Here is a 14,219-nt window from a genome sequence, read left to right as displayed (position 1 = left end):
GAAAGAATGCTTTCTATGGTGCATCTGTAGAAGTTGGTGAGGGTCATAGCTGACATGCCAAATTTCCTTAGTCTTCTGAGAAAGTAGAGTCGTTGGTGGGCTTTCTTAACTATAGTGTCGGCATGGGGGGACCAGGACAGGCATTTGGTGATCTGTACACCTGAAAACTTGAAGCTCTCGACCCTTTCTACTTTGTTCCCATTGATGTAGACAGGGGCATGTTCTCCACTACGTTTCCTGAAGTTGATGACAATCTCCTTCATTTTGTTGAGGGAGAGATTATTGTCGTCGCACTAGTTCACCAGATTCTCTATCTCATTCTTATACTCTGTCTCGTCATTGTTTGAAATCCGACCCACTACGGTGGTGTCATCAGCAAATTTGAAAATCGAGTTGGAGAGGAATTTGGCCACACAGTCATTGGTGTACAAGGAGTATAGTAGGGGGCTGAGGATACAGCCTTGTGGGGCACTGGTGTTGAGGATGATCATGGAGGAGGTGTTGTTGCCTATCTTTACTGATTGTGGCCTGTAGGTTAGAATGTTCAGGATCCAGTCGCACAGGGAGGAGCCGAGGCCAAGGCCACGGAGTTTGGAGATGAGTTTCGTAGGAATGATGGTGTTGAAGGCTGAGCTGTAGTCGATAAATAGGAGTCTGACATAGGTGCCTTTGTTATCTAGATGTTCCAGGGTAGAGTGCAGGGCCATGGAGATGGCGTCTGCTGTGGACCTGTTGCAGCGGTAGGCGAACTGTAGTGGACCAAGGCAGTCCGGGAGGCTGCAGTTGATTTGTGCCATGACTAACCTTTCAAAGCACTTCATGATGATGGATGTCAGAGCCACTGGACGATAGTCATTAAGGCACGCTGCTTGACTTTTCTTTGGTACAGGGATGATGGTCGTCTTCGTGAAGCAGATAGGGACCTCAGATTGTTGTAAAGAGAGGTTGAAAATGTCTGCGAATACCCCCGCCAGCTGATCCGCGCAAGACCTGAGTGCTCGTCCGGGTACCCCATCCGGGCCAGTGGCTTTCTGTGGGTTGACCTTCGAGAAGGTTGCACTGACGTCTGCAGTGGTGATCTCAGATACAAGTTCATCCGCAGCTTCTGAGGGCTCGCTGACCTCTTGCTCAAAGCGGGCATAAAACACGTTACTTAAATCCACGCCTCCACCCTATCCCCGTAACCCTACCTACCCTTTTGGACACTAAGGGACAATTTCAGCATAACCTGCACATCTTTGGACTGTGGGACTGACAGCTGTTGTAATGCAGAAAATATTATTGTCGGAAATTCCATATTTATGACGGGTGGACAGTACATAGTCTCTGAAAGGAATACGTTTTATGAATCGAATAGCCTTTTTCCACTCCATGAGCTCTTATATTCTTCTATAAAATGATTAGCTACAAATTGGTCCTTTGGTATATCAATAATATTTTTCCGATTGCTTTCCCTTATGATGGCAGGGGGGTGGGTACGGGAGCAATAGGTCAGAAGGTGAGAGCATTGAGGGAGAACTAGGGAATAGGGACAGTGTGGCTCTGAGGCAGAGCAGACGGGGAAAAGTTGCTGAACACAGCGGGTCTGGTGGCCTGAAGTGCATATGTTTTAATGCAAGGAGCATTACGGGTAAGGCAGATGAACTTAGAGCTTGGATTACTACTTGGAACTATGATGTTATTGCCATTACAGAGACCTGGTTGAGGGAAGGGCAGGATTGGCAGCTAAACGTTCCAGGATTTAGATGTTTCAGGCGGGATAGAGGGGGATGTAAAAGGGGAGGCGGAGTTGCGCTACTTGTTCGGGAGAATATCACAGCTATACTGCGAGAGGACACCTCAGAGGGCAGTGAGGCTATATGGGTAGAGATCAGGAATAAGAAGGGTGCAGTCACAATGTTGGGGGTATACTACAGGCCTCCCAACAGCCAGCGGGAGATAGAGGAGCAGATAGGTAGACAGATTTTGGAAAAGAGTAAAAACAACAGGGTTGTGGTGATGGGAGACTTCAACTTCCCCAATATTGACTGGGACTCACTTAGTGCCAGGGGCTTAGACGGGGCGGAGTTTGTAAGGAGCATCCAGGAGGGCTTCTTAAAACAATATGTAAACAGTCCAACTAGGGAAGGGGCGGTACTGGACCTGGTATTGGGGAATGAGCCCGGCCAGGTGGTAGATGTTTCAGTAGGGGAGCATTTCTGTAACAGTGACCACAATTCAGTAAGTTTTAAAGTACTGGTGGACAAGGATAAGAGTGGTCCGAGGATGAATGTGCTAAATTGGGGGAAGGCTAATTATGACAATATTAGGCGGGAACTGAAGAACATAGATTGGGGGCGGATGTTTGAGGGCAAATCAACATCTGACATGTGGGAGGCTTTCAAGTGTCAGTTGAAGGGAATACAGGACAGGCATGTTCCTGTGAGGAAGAAAGATAAATACGGCAATTTTCGGGAACCTTGGATGACGAGTGATATTGTAGGCCTCGTCAAAAAGAAAAAGGAGGCATTTGTCAGGGCTAAAAGGCTGGGAACAGACGAAGCCTGTGTGGCATATAAGGAAAGTAGGAAGGAACTTAAGCAAGGAGTCAGGAGGGCTAGAAGGGGTCATGAAAAGTCATTGGCAAATAGGGTTAAGGAAAATCCCAAGGCTTTTTACACGTACATAAAAAGCAAGAGGGTAGCCAGGGAAAGGGTTGGCCCACTGAAGGATAGGCAAGGGAATCTATGTGTGGAGCCAGAGGAAATGGGCGAGGTACTAAATGAATACTTTGCATCAGTATTCACCAAAGAGAAGGAATTGGTAGATGTTGAGTCTGGAGAAGGGGGTGTAGATAGCCTGGGTCACATTGTGATCCAAAAAGACGAGGTGTTGGGTGTCTTAAAAAATATTAAGGTAGATAAGTCCCCAGGGCCTGATGGGATCTACCCCAGAATACTGAAGGAGGCTGGAGAGGAAATTGCTGAGGCCTTGACTGAAATCTTTGGATCCTCGCTGTCTTCAGGGGATGTCCCGGAGGACTGGAGAATAGCCAATGTTGTTCCTCTGTTTAAGAAGGGTAGCAAGGATAATCCCGGGAACTACAGGCCGGTGAGCCTTACTTCAGTGGTAGGGAAATTACTGGAGAGAATTCTTCGAGACAGGATCTACTCCCATTTGGAAGCAAATGGACGTATTAGTGAGAGGCAGCACGGTTTTGTGAAGGGGAGGTCGTGTCTCACTAACTTGATAGAGTTTTTCGAGGAGGTCACTAAGATGATTGATGCAGGTAGGGCAGTGGATGTTGTCTACATGGACTTCAGTAAGGCCTTTGACAAGGTCCCTCATGGTAGACTAGTACAAAAGGTGAAGTCACACGGGATCAGGGGTGAACTGGCAAGGTGGATACAGAACTGGCTAGGCCATAGAAGGCAGAGGGTAGCAATGGAGGGATGCTTTTCTAATTGGAGGGCTGTGACCAGTGGTGTTCCACAGGGATCAGTGCTGGGACCTTTGCTGTTTGTAGTATATATAAATGATTTGGAGGAAAATGTAACTGGTCTGATTAGTAAGTTTGCAGACGACACAAAGGTTGGTGGAATTGCGGATAGCGATGAGGACTGTCTGAGGATACAGCAGGATTTAGATTGTCTGGAGACTTGGGCGGAGAGATGGCAGATGGAGTTTAATCCGGACAAATGTGAGGTAATGCATTTTGGAAGGGCTAATGCAGGTAGGGAATATACAGTGAATGGTAGAACCCTCAAGAGTATTGAAAGTCAAAGAGATCTAGGAGTACAGGTCCACAGGTCATTGAAAGGGGCAACACAGGTGGAGAAGGTAGTCAAGAAGGCATACGGCATGCTTGCCTTCATTGGCCGGGGCATTGAGTATAAGAATTGGCAAGTCATGTTGCAGCTGTATAGAACCTTAGTTAGGCCACACTTGGAGTATAGTGTTCAATTCTGGTCGCCACACTACCAGAAGGATGTGGAGGCTTTAGAGAGGGTGCAGAAGAGATTTACCAGAATGTTGCCTGGTATGGAGGGCATAAGCTATGAGGAGCGATTGAATAAACTCGGTTTGTTCTCACTGGAACGAAGGAGGTTGAGGGGCGACCTGATAGAGGTCTACAAAATTATGAGGGGCATAGACAGAGTGGATAGTCAGAGGCTTTTCCCCAGGGTAGAGGGGTCAATTACTAGGGGGCATAGGTTTAAGGTGAGAGGGGCAAGGTTTAGAGTAGATGTACGAGGCAAGTTTTTTACGCAGAGGGTAGTGGGTGCCTGGAACTCGCTACCGGAGGAGGTAGTGGAAGCAGGGACGATAGGGACATTTAAGGGGCATCTTGACAAATATATGAATAGGATGGGAATAGAAGGATACGGACCCAGGAAGTGTAGAAGATTGTAGTTTAGTCGGGCAGTATGGTCGGCGCGGGCTTGGAGGGCCGAAGGGCCTGTTCCTGTGCTGTACATTTCTTTGTTCTTTGTTCTTTGTTTGATGTCAGTGTAACTCTTTCAAAGCATTTCGGGGAATGAATCCTTGGCTATAATGGCTATCCATGAATGTACAAGAGATTCTGAACGATCGAGATTGGCCGGTGTTGCCCCACTGAGTGAACACTTCACCACCTCTTTCCGGGGTCACACTGGATATTTGAGCAGGGTGCCAAATGAGTATTGCCAGCTGTGAAACAATTTACCTGCACCAGCTGCTGTCTTCTAAAGAACTGAGTGACGGGGAAGGAAAAAGAAATCACGGAAATCGCTTCTATTGACAAGCCATCTTATTCCACAGTAAATATATGGTTTCCTCAAACCATTTAACCCGGGCCTGGCATTCAGCATTTATTATAAATGACATAATCTGCCTGTATTGAACTGATGCATTACAAATGACAGTCCGAAAATAAATCACTTGTCTTCGCTCCTTTAACCTAAGGTCGCTGCAGTCAGCTTAAACAAATTCAACATTTCTGAGTCATTCACACTTCACAGCCTAAAGCATCAATTCCATTATTAGAAGAGAATTCCAACTCACAATGTTTCCTGGGCACAAGAATGGATATTAAAGCAATTTGGGAGCAAATATCAAGTGTAATTCTGGGGCATCACAGTTCGATGTGAAATAAAATATCAACAAAATAATGAAGTTCTTAACCTCATAGAGTTAACCTCTGCCATTTTGAATGTGAAAACGTCAGCACTGTCCGGTGGCTGCTCCAATGTCGCCCCAGCCAAAGCACCTTTGGAACCACACTCATTAAGAATAATTTATCCATTATGTCGGTACCTATTTGCATTCAGAGACCAAAATCATCGCAAAATGGCGCACTCATGAATTATTCAACACTTAAGGGTGCACTGTACAAAATATATTATTTTCAACCATGTAAATCAATTGTAGCAGGAATTCCCAGTTGCCCAACCTTAATCTAATGATTGGTTTATGCAGATCATTTTGAACATTTTTAATATTGATTGCTGATTTCAGCTGAAGCACAGCCAAGTGCCTGAAGCATAACTGTCAATCATGTTTGACACTGAATAGGCCTTCAGATGACCTCAGGAGGAGAAAGAGTAGGGAGCAATCAATTACCTCTTCCTATAATTATTTTGAGACTCTCTGGCCTCAAGCTTTGAGGTTTGAGAATTTTAAGGTGGATGGAGAAGGCAGGTAAAGTTAAAATGATTATTTGCAAATCATTTAACTGTACCAGGGCAGATGATGTTTTTCATTCTGTAACGGACAGGGTTCAAAGGGAAATGAAACCCTTGTGCTCTCTCCCTTGCTGTGTGCACTCAGTGTGGGTTTGTGAAAGGAGGTTTGTGTGTTTCCTAGCCCCATGAGTGTAAATAACAGCATCATGGGTTAAACATAAAAAAGATTATTTATTCACACATTAATCCTGAAAGGCAAAATGCTACATCACTCACCCATCCACCCGCATCCATGAGAAAGATACCTTTAAAGATAGTAATGCACTTTAGTAAGTTGTAAACAAAAAAAGTTCATAGTTCATGGGCGTGATTCTCCTTTGTCCAACGCCGAAGTTGTAATCAGCAATCGGGAAGAGAATCGATGCCAATGCCGGAATCGGGGCTGGCGCAGGTTTGACGCTGGTTTCCGTTTCTCCGCCCCCTCCAAACCAGCATGGCGCGCGCCATGCACAGTTGCAATGCCATTGGCGCCTCATCGGCCAGCCCACTTGCAATGCTCTGCCCTGATGGGTCGGGTTCCCAACGGCGTGGGACACGTGTGGTCTGGTCTGGCGTGCTGGCGGCGGACGGTGTCCAGCGCCACCACATTCGCCCAGGATCCGTGCCGCTAGCTGGGGGAGCATCTGTCAGCACTGGGGGACTGGTGATGGGTGGCCATGGAGTGTCCAAGGCGTGAACTGTGGGGTGCCATGTTATGTTGTACTACCATGTTGAACTGCCGGTGCCATGTTGTGGGCCGTGACCGGTGCAGGTCGTCAGCTGGCGCATGTGCCGCCCGGGATCCAGCCATTATCCGGCCATTTACGGCATGGGCGCCGGGTGTTTCAGTTGGCGCCAGTACTAGCACCTCACTGGAACCAGAATCGGTGAGGGATCAGCGTTGAATTTCCTGTTGTGAAAGTCGACACATTCAACGCTGGCGTCAGTACTTACTCTCCAGAATGGAGAATCCAGCCCCATGTGTTTGGCTCATTGTAGGAAAAACAGTCATTGCAAGCCTGGGAAGGGCAGCATTTCCATTTCAAAACGGAAGTTTAGGTGGTTTGAATAACTTTAGTCAAATAAGAGGGATTATTGTAGGATTCCCTCAAATGTATGGACGTTCAGCAAGTCATGACGGTAGTTACTTGTAGTTTCTTCTTACCAGGAGATCAAAGCCGGGATCCTCCGGCAGTTGCGATTCACTTTTTCCTCCGGCAGGGCAGCCCCGCCCGCAGGTTTCACGGTGGCGTCAATGGGAAATCTCATTGATAAGTGCAGGAAGATAGAATCCCGCCACCACCGAGCGTCGTGCCACCGAGAAACACACGGCTGGGGAACAAGAGAAACCTGCCCCAAGTTTCTTTATAGGTGGGCTTGGAATAAGAATCAACCTGGGAAGCATTGTAGATGTAACAGTCTGTCTCCAGGTTGCAAAAGGATGGGTCCACTGCCTTTTCTGCTGCTGATACCTCACAGTGGCGGACTGTGTTGACTGACTGATTAGTTTCTCTAGGGATAGACGGTGGCAAAGGGGTAATGTTAATGGACTAGTAATCCAGCAGGCCAGGCTAATGTTCTGAAGACATGGCTCCACATTGGCAGCTGTTGGAATTTAAATTCAGTTAATAACACCTGCCTCTGTTATTAGATGCTGAGAGATTGTTTCACCTTGTGGGAGAGTCTAGGAACAGAAAACATATAATCTCAGAGTCACCCATTGAAGATAGAAATGAGGAGGAATTTCTTCTCTCAGAGGGTAGTGAATCTGCAAAGTTCTTTACCACAGAGAGCTGTAGAAAATGGGCCATTAAGTAAGAACAAGGCCGTGATAGATATATTTTTAATCAGTAAAGGGATCAAGGATTGTGGGCTGGAAAGTGGAGTTGAGTATCATCATATCCGATCAGTCATGATCTTATTCAATGGTAAAGCAGACTCGATGGGCAGAATGGCTTACTTCTGCTCTTCCATCTTATGGTCTTATGGTCTCTCAGGTTCATGGAATTACAAGATATTTTACATCAGAAGCTAGTTTTGATCACATGATGGCAAGTTCCACTGCCTTCCATTGACCACATAATGGGTTGAAGCCAGGGTGACTGATATATAATCCATCAACATACCAGCCCCGATTCTCACTGAAATTCTTTCTTTGATATTCCATTCTCACGCCTGATACATTGCCAATTATTGTCTATTAGATCCCTTCCATGGAGCTGACAATGGCAGCCCCTTTGCACATTTCAAACTCATTTGCATGTGACAATTTCCAGAGGCATTTTCAGGCATAAATTAATCCTTTGTCTGTGCAGAAATTGGAAAAGTCACCTAACCCTCAGCAGCGATCTTAACAGTCTTGTCAGTGTCCCTTTTTTAAAATAAAGGACAGTTCCAGAAAATGATAGACCGCAGCCGGCCAGGTGGGGTGCGGGTGGATCGAGCACCGGGGTGGGGGGCCTCCTGAGCGGCCAGGGCAGCGATTGGGTGGCTCGGATCCACGGGCGCGTGCCATCTCGTGGGAGCCTACATTCTTGATGTCGGTCCGCGGTCGGAGTCCGCCATCGTGTACGGCGCGGCCGCTGCATGCGCGGACTCCCGACTGGAAGTGCGGCGACCCGCATCCGCAGCCAGAGCTGTGAGAAATACTCCAGGGCCTTGCCAGCCCCCTGCAGGTAAGAGAATCGCTCTTGACTTTTTTAAGGAAAGTCAAGAGTGAAACACCAGCGTAAAAACGCTGGCGTGGGGACACAGCCCCATTTCTGAAAAATCCAGATACTTCACCGACTGAACTTTCAAGTTAGTCTCGGCTTGCTATGATCTTGAGAGTAGCTTCACTTGGCCCTGAATTTTAGGTAGGTTTTGTTGCATGATCAGGACTGAAAACAAAAAATTGTTTTGTTAATTACCCTGGGTATATCAGATCTATGAAAATTTCAGTGAACTTTGAGTACTAATTTTCACAGACTCAAAGGTGTTTTCCGACTGTAAATTGTGAATAAAATGTGCAATTATTCATCAAACTGCACCAGGATAATTTATAAAATGCAGCATATGACATAGGAGCGGAATTAGGCCACTCAGCCCATCGAGTCTGCTCCGCCATTCAATCATGGCTGATATTTTCTCATCCCCATTAGGGAATGCAACACCATTAGGACCCATCACGTTCATTCCATGAGCCATATTGAAGATGATTTTTATTTCTCTTGGAGAATGTCAGAAATAGCTTTATTACATTGACTCATGATTAACCTTTGACCATTAAACCTCTTAAACTTCTGTTCAACAAAACTCCGCCTGTCTTATCTTGTTCCACATCTCTCCTGCCAAGCATGTGATGGCTCCTGACCCCACAATGACACAAATCTAATATTCTCATTCCGATGTTTAAATCTCTCCTTGCTGCTCTCTCCCTATTTCTGAACAGTTTCTAGTCCTACAGTCATTCCCTGTTCTTCAGAATGTGAACAAAAGCTACATGGTACCAAGTTTTCGCAATCTTGCTGCAGTAACCGCATGTCCTCACCCTTGTAAAATAGACATTATGTTAGAGGCTGAGGTAAGTAGATGTAGTGGCTCGAGACATCCACTGAAGGCTTCCAGTAATTATCAAAGTGGTTTATTGATGAAGGGCAGTAAAGTAACAGGCACAGACACAATATAAAAGATCCATACACTACAGCTATGGGATCCACATTGCCCAGGGTCCTGATCGCAGAACCCTGTGCACCCTATTTGCCAGGGTTCTCATAGTTCCACACGATTGGCCCAGATCCAGTCACATGGTCTGTGGAGCCCATCCCCTTAAAGGGGCCAGACTACCACAGCAGATTACATGAAATCTGATATTCTCATTCTGATATTTAAATCTCTCCATGCTGCTCTCGCCCTAGGGGGGCACGGTGGTTAGCACAGTTGCTTCACAGCTTCAGGATCGCAGGTTCGATTCCCGGCTTGGGTCACTGTCTGTGTGGAGTCTGTACGTTCTCCCCGTGTCTGCGTGGGTTTTCTCCGGTTTGGCCCCACAATCCAAAGATGTGTAGGTTGGGTGGATTGACCATGCTAAATTGCCCTTAGTGTCCAAAAAGGTGAGGTGGGGTTACTGGGTTACAGGGATAGGGTAGAGCTGTGGACTTGGGTAGGGTGCTCTTTCCAAGGGCCGGTGCAGACTCGATGGGCCAAATGGCCTCCTGCACTGTAAACTCTATGATTCTATGAAATTAAGTGGAAAATTAAACAGAGAAAATATCATTTGCCCCAACTGTGTCTACTCCCACAAAACTCTTCCAACATCTACTTATTATAATCCTATCAACATATCCTTCCATTCATTTCTCTCTCATGTACTTATCCAACTTCAACTTAAGTACTTCTTTTTCCTGAATTTTCCTTGTAGATTCTTATGGCTTTAAAAAAATTATTCCAACTAAGGGGCAAATTAGCATGACCAATCCACCTACCCTGCACATCTTTGGGTCTGGGGGAGAGACCCAGAGAGACACTGGGAGAATGTGCAGATTCCTCAGGGACAGTGACCCAGGGCTGGTATTGAACCCGGGTCCGGGATCGAACACAGGTCCTTGGTGCCATGACGCAGCAGTGCTAACCACTGTGCCATTGTGCCATCCTGGATTCTTGTGTTTTGATCACTTGGGGAATGGAGTTAGTGCTCCCCGAATCATTGGCAGAGAAGGATCACAACATGACCCTCTGCTCCACTCAAGAATGGGAGTAATTGGGGCAGCACGTGGCACAATGGTTAGCACTGCTGCCTCACGGCGCTGAGGACCCGGGTTCGAATCCCGGCCCTGGGTCACTGTCCGTGTGGAGTTTGCACATTCTCCCCGTGTCTGCGTGGGTTTCACCCCCACAACCCACAGATGTGCTGGTTAGGTGGATTGGCCATGCTAAATTGCCCCTTAATTGGAAAAAAATAATTGGGTTCTCGAAAAATGTTTTTTTAAAGAATGGGAGTAATTTTCATTATAGGGCAAAGACTTCAAAGGAAAAGAAAAATACTACAGACGTACAAAGGGCAGGCAGTCCACATCCATCAAATTTCCACCCGTGGCCAAGGTGAAAGTCACCTCTAGGCACAGATAATGACAGTAAGAAAAATATCTAAGGAGTTTGACATGGTGTCTGTCGTAAATCTGCACCATCATCAAAATCTCTGGAAACCATGTAATCTTGCCGCACTGCCAGCAGCTACAAACATAAGTGTGATGCTTAGTTTTTGATCCATCAGGTTCATTAATGGTTGGAAACAACTGCAGTGTCAAAACCCTGCTGCTCAGGGACGCAGAAAGAACGCCATAGGTGCGATATTCAGCAGGACAAATAATTTTATTATCTTTTTCAGTCAGTATCTTCATATGTCTTCGTATCTTTGCCAGAACACACCATAAAAGCTATGTTTTGTTTTAGACATAACTCTGCCCTCAACATCCAGGCCTCGGATCTTAATGTTACACACTTATTTCCATGATCTCCCATGATGGGATGGGGGAGGACAGGTGGAGAGGGAGGGTGGTGGGAGGTAGGTGGGTAGGAGCCATGTGGTTGCTTGAATCAAGCTAATGAGAAGGAAGGAGTCACGGTATGGTGGCACGGTAGCACAGTGGTTAGCACAGTTGCTTCACCACTCCAGGGTCCCAGGTTCGATTCCCAGCTTGGGTCACTGTCTGTGCGGAGTCTGCATGTTCTCCCCGTGTCTGCGTGGGTTTCCTCCGGGTGCTCCGGTTTCTTCCTACAGTCCAAAGATGTGCAGGTTAAGTGGATTGGCCATGCTAAATTGTCCTTAGTGTCCAAAAAGGTGAGGTGAGGTTACTGGGTTATGGGGATAGGGTGGAGGCGTGGGCTTAAGTAGGGTGCTCTTTCCAAGGGCCGGTGCAGACATGATGGGCCGAATGGCCTCCTTATGCACTGTAAGTTCTATTATCTATGAGTCTGACTGGCCCTCCCACCTCATTTTCTTTCCCCCCTGTATCCAAGGAGACACAGAAGAAGTAGGTCTTGAGGTCTGCACCCAGTCCCTCTCCCGTCAGGAAATCAGTGAGGATCATTACCGTCTCTGCCGCCTCCCGGGTAATGGCAGTTTTCACCCTTTTCTAGGTGCAAGGCACTACCAAAGAATGAGGCATAGGCCCGTAACCTCCTGCATGATTCATGACTTAAGTCGCTGGTGCACTGCACATGCACGTCATGATGATCCAGAAGTGCGGGCGTACAGGCATTCTCGACAGAAGCGCGCGTTGTTTAAACTCACAGCCGTTTTTTTTGGACAGCTTGAAGCCCTGCGCTGTGCTGGAGCAGATGAATAAAAAATCCAGCTACAACGCTAACCTGGCCGACTTACCTGGAGTTTTGGTGAGTTTTTATTTACACACAGAATTTTCATTCTAGCAGAGGCAGGAGACATCGGGAACCATATTTTGGAGGCTAATGTTTTATATTATTAGTGCCTAGCATTTATAAATATGTTTAAAATGCAAATAAAATAAAAGGAAGATATACTTTTTTTTAACTTTGATTTGTCATGAGGTTACTTTACTGTACTGAGTGAGTTTGAAGTCACAGAAGGTGAAATAATTATTTTCTTAAAACTTTGGTTTGACCTAAGCATGTTAATCCCATTAAACGATTAACAATGGACAAAATGCAGTTATCACTCGCTAATGGGAATTCTTGTCCACCTAAAATACTCAGTGTTACTGGCCATGGTTCTGTGGGTCCTTGCATGGCTGATGAGCCCGATCCTAGATCCGCATCATCAATCAGTCACTTGGCAGGAGTTTCCAAAAGATGGGATTGGTCTTTGGACACTAAGTGGTGGGTATTCCTTTCTCAGGCTCCTTTTCCAGGCCTCCTCTTGCCGTTGGGTGTCTTCGAAGAATTGTGACCCTTCAATCACGAGGTTCCTCCAAGTAGGTCTCTTCTGAGCAAAGGTCTCCCAGGCATCGCCGTCTATGTTCCATTTTTTGAGGTAAGCCTACAAGGTGTCTTTGAAGAGTTTCCTTTGTCCTGCTCTTATTCAGGATCCTCCCTTGAGCTGGGTGAAGAAGATTTGCTTTGGCAGTCGGGACTCTGACACCCTAAGTGTATGGGTGGCTCAGAAGAGTTGGTTTTGGATACTGATGCTATTGACTCCTTCAAGGACACTAATGTTAGGACGCCTATCCTCCCAGTTGATTCAGAGCTAAAGTACGTTTGGATTTTGCAAAATATTTTAAGCTGAGTTGTTTACAAGTCTCCCTGATGTAATGTTCATCCTTATGTGCCTCAGTGATTACTTCAAATGATTTAACAAAGTTTAACGCTTTAGTTGATTTATGCAAGCCTCCTGTAAGCTCATGTGAACTATCTGTCTGACAGGTATTGCAGCGAATCAATCACTCACTCCCAAGAGTGTACTGCCAAAGGACATCCCAAAATGATGTCAGAAGAGATGTGTGCCAGGTCACTGTGCTTCAGCAGCTGCTGCTTTTGGATGCTGTGCTTGCCAATTAACAATTGATATGTCAAAACCCTCCCCTTCCCCCATCCCTCCCTCCCCTCTTCTCTCCCTCCCCTTCCCCCCTCTTCCCTCCCTTCTTCCCCACCTTCCCTCCCTCCCCTCTTCCCTCCCTCCCCTTCCTTCCTCTTCCCTCCCCATGTAAAAATAGACGGAACCATTGTGTTCAAGTGAGAAAATATATTTTACTGCACAAAATTTGTAAAAGTTGAGGTATTTTATGTCATTGTTCAGCTGATAAAGTTAAAAGTTAAGTTAAATGTTAACTGGTTTCAAAGTTTTGTATTTAGAAAATTAGATTTGTCGATAAATGTTTTGCATTAAACTTTACAAACTTCTACAAATGTCTTCATGAAACATCAGAACATGACATTTAATTATGAGATAATTATAAATGAATAAGATAATTGAAGTAAACAAGGCAAAACATATTTAACATTGGGAACATGATGGCACACTATTTAGCATTGCTGCCTCTCAACACCAGGGACGCATGTTCAATTTGGACCTTGGATGACTCCGTTTGCACATTCTCCCTGTGTCTGCATGGCTTTCCTGGAACAATGGAATAGAACCATAGAATTCCTCCAGTGTAGAAGGAGGCCATTCTACCCATCAAGTCTGCTTAACCCACTGAAAGAGTACCCTACCTGGGTCCACTTTCCTGCCTTATCCCTGAAACCTAACCTGTACATCCCTGGATACTAAGGGGAAACATAGGATGGCCAATCCACTTAACCTGCACACCTTTAGACCATGGAAAGAAACTTGAGCATCCGGAGAAAAATCCAGGATATCACTGCTGGGGTTCCTCAGGGTCGTGTCCTAGGTCCAACCATCTTCAGCTGCTTCATTCATGACATTCCTTCCATCATAAGGTCAGAGTGTAGATGTTTGCAGATGACTGGACAATGTTCAGTACCATTCACAACTCCTCAGATTCTAAAGATGTTCATGTCCAAATGCAGCCAAGCCTGGACAATATCCAGGCTTAGGCTGATTAGTGGCATGTAATATTCACA

General features: G+C 46.1%; 1 long non-coding RNA gene across 1 annotated transcript in view; it reads left to right on the top strand.

Moving 5' to 3' along the window:
* The window catches only part of LOC140407771 (uncharacterized), a 55,846-nt gene extending 42,602 nt beyond the window's left edge, over nt 1-13,244 (top strand). The window contains exons 2-3 of the long non-coding RNA XR_011939791.1: nt 12,535-12,669; nt 13,059-13,244. This is a non-coding gene — a long non-coding RNA (uncharacterized lncRNA). The remainder of the gene's footprint in view (nt 1-12,534; nt 12,670-13,058) is intronic.
* Nucleotides 13,245-14,219: the final 975 nt, after the last annotated feature.

The sequence above is a fragment of the Scyliorhinus torazame genome, chromosome 2, assembly GCF_047496885.1.
Source record: "Scyliorhinus torazame isolate Kashiwa2021f chromosome 2, sScyTor2.1, whole genome shotgun sequence".
In the NCBI taxonomy this organism is placed as follows: Eukaryota; Metazoa; Chordata; class Chondrichthyes; order Carcharhiniformes; family Scyliorhinidae; genus Scyliorhinus; species Scyliorhinus torazame.
Note: the sequence above shows the minus strand (reverse complement) of the source record. Positions and strands in the feature narration are given on the sequence as shown.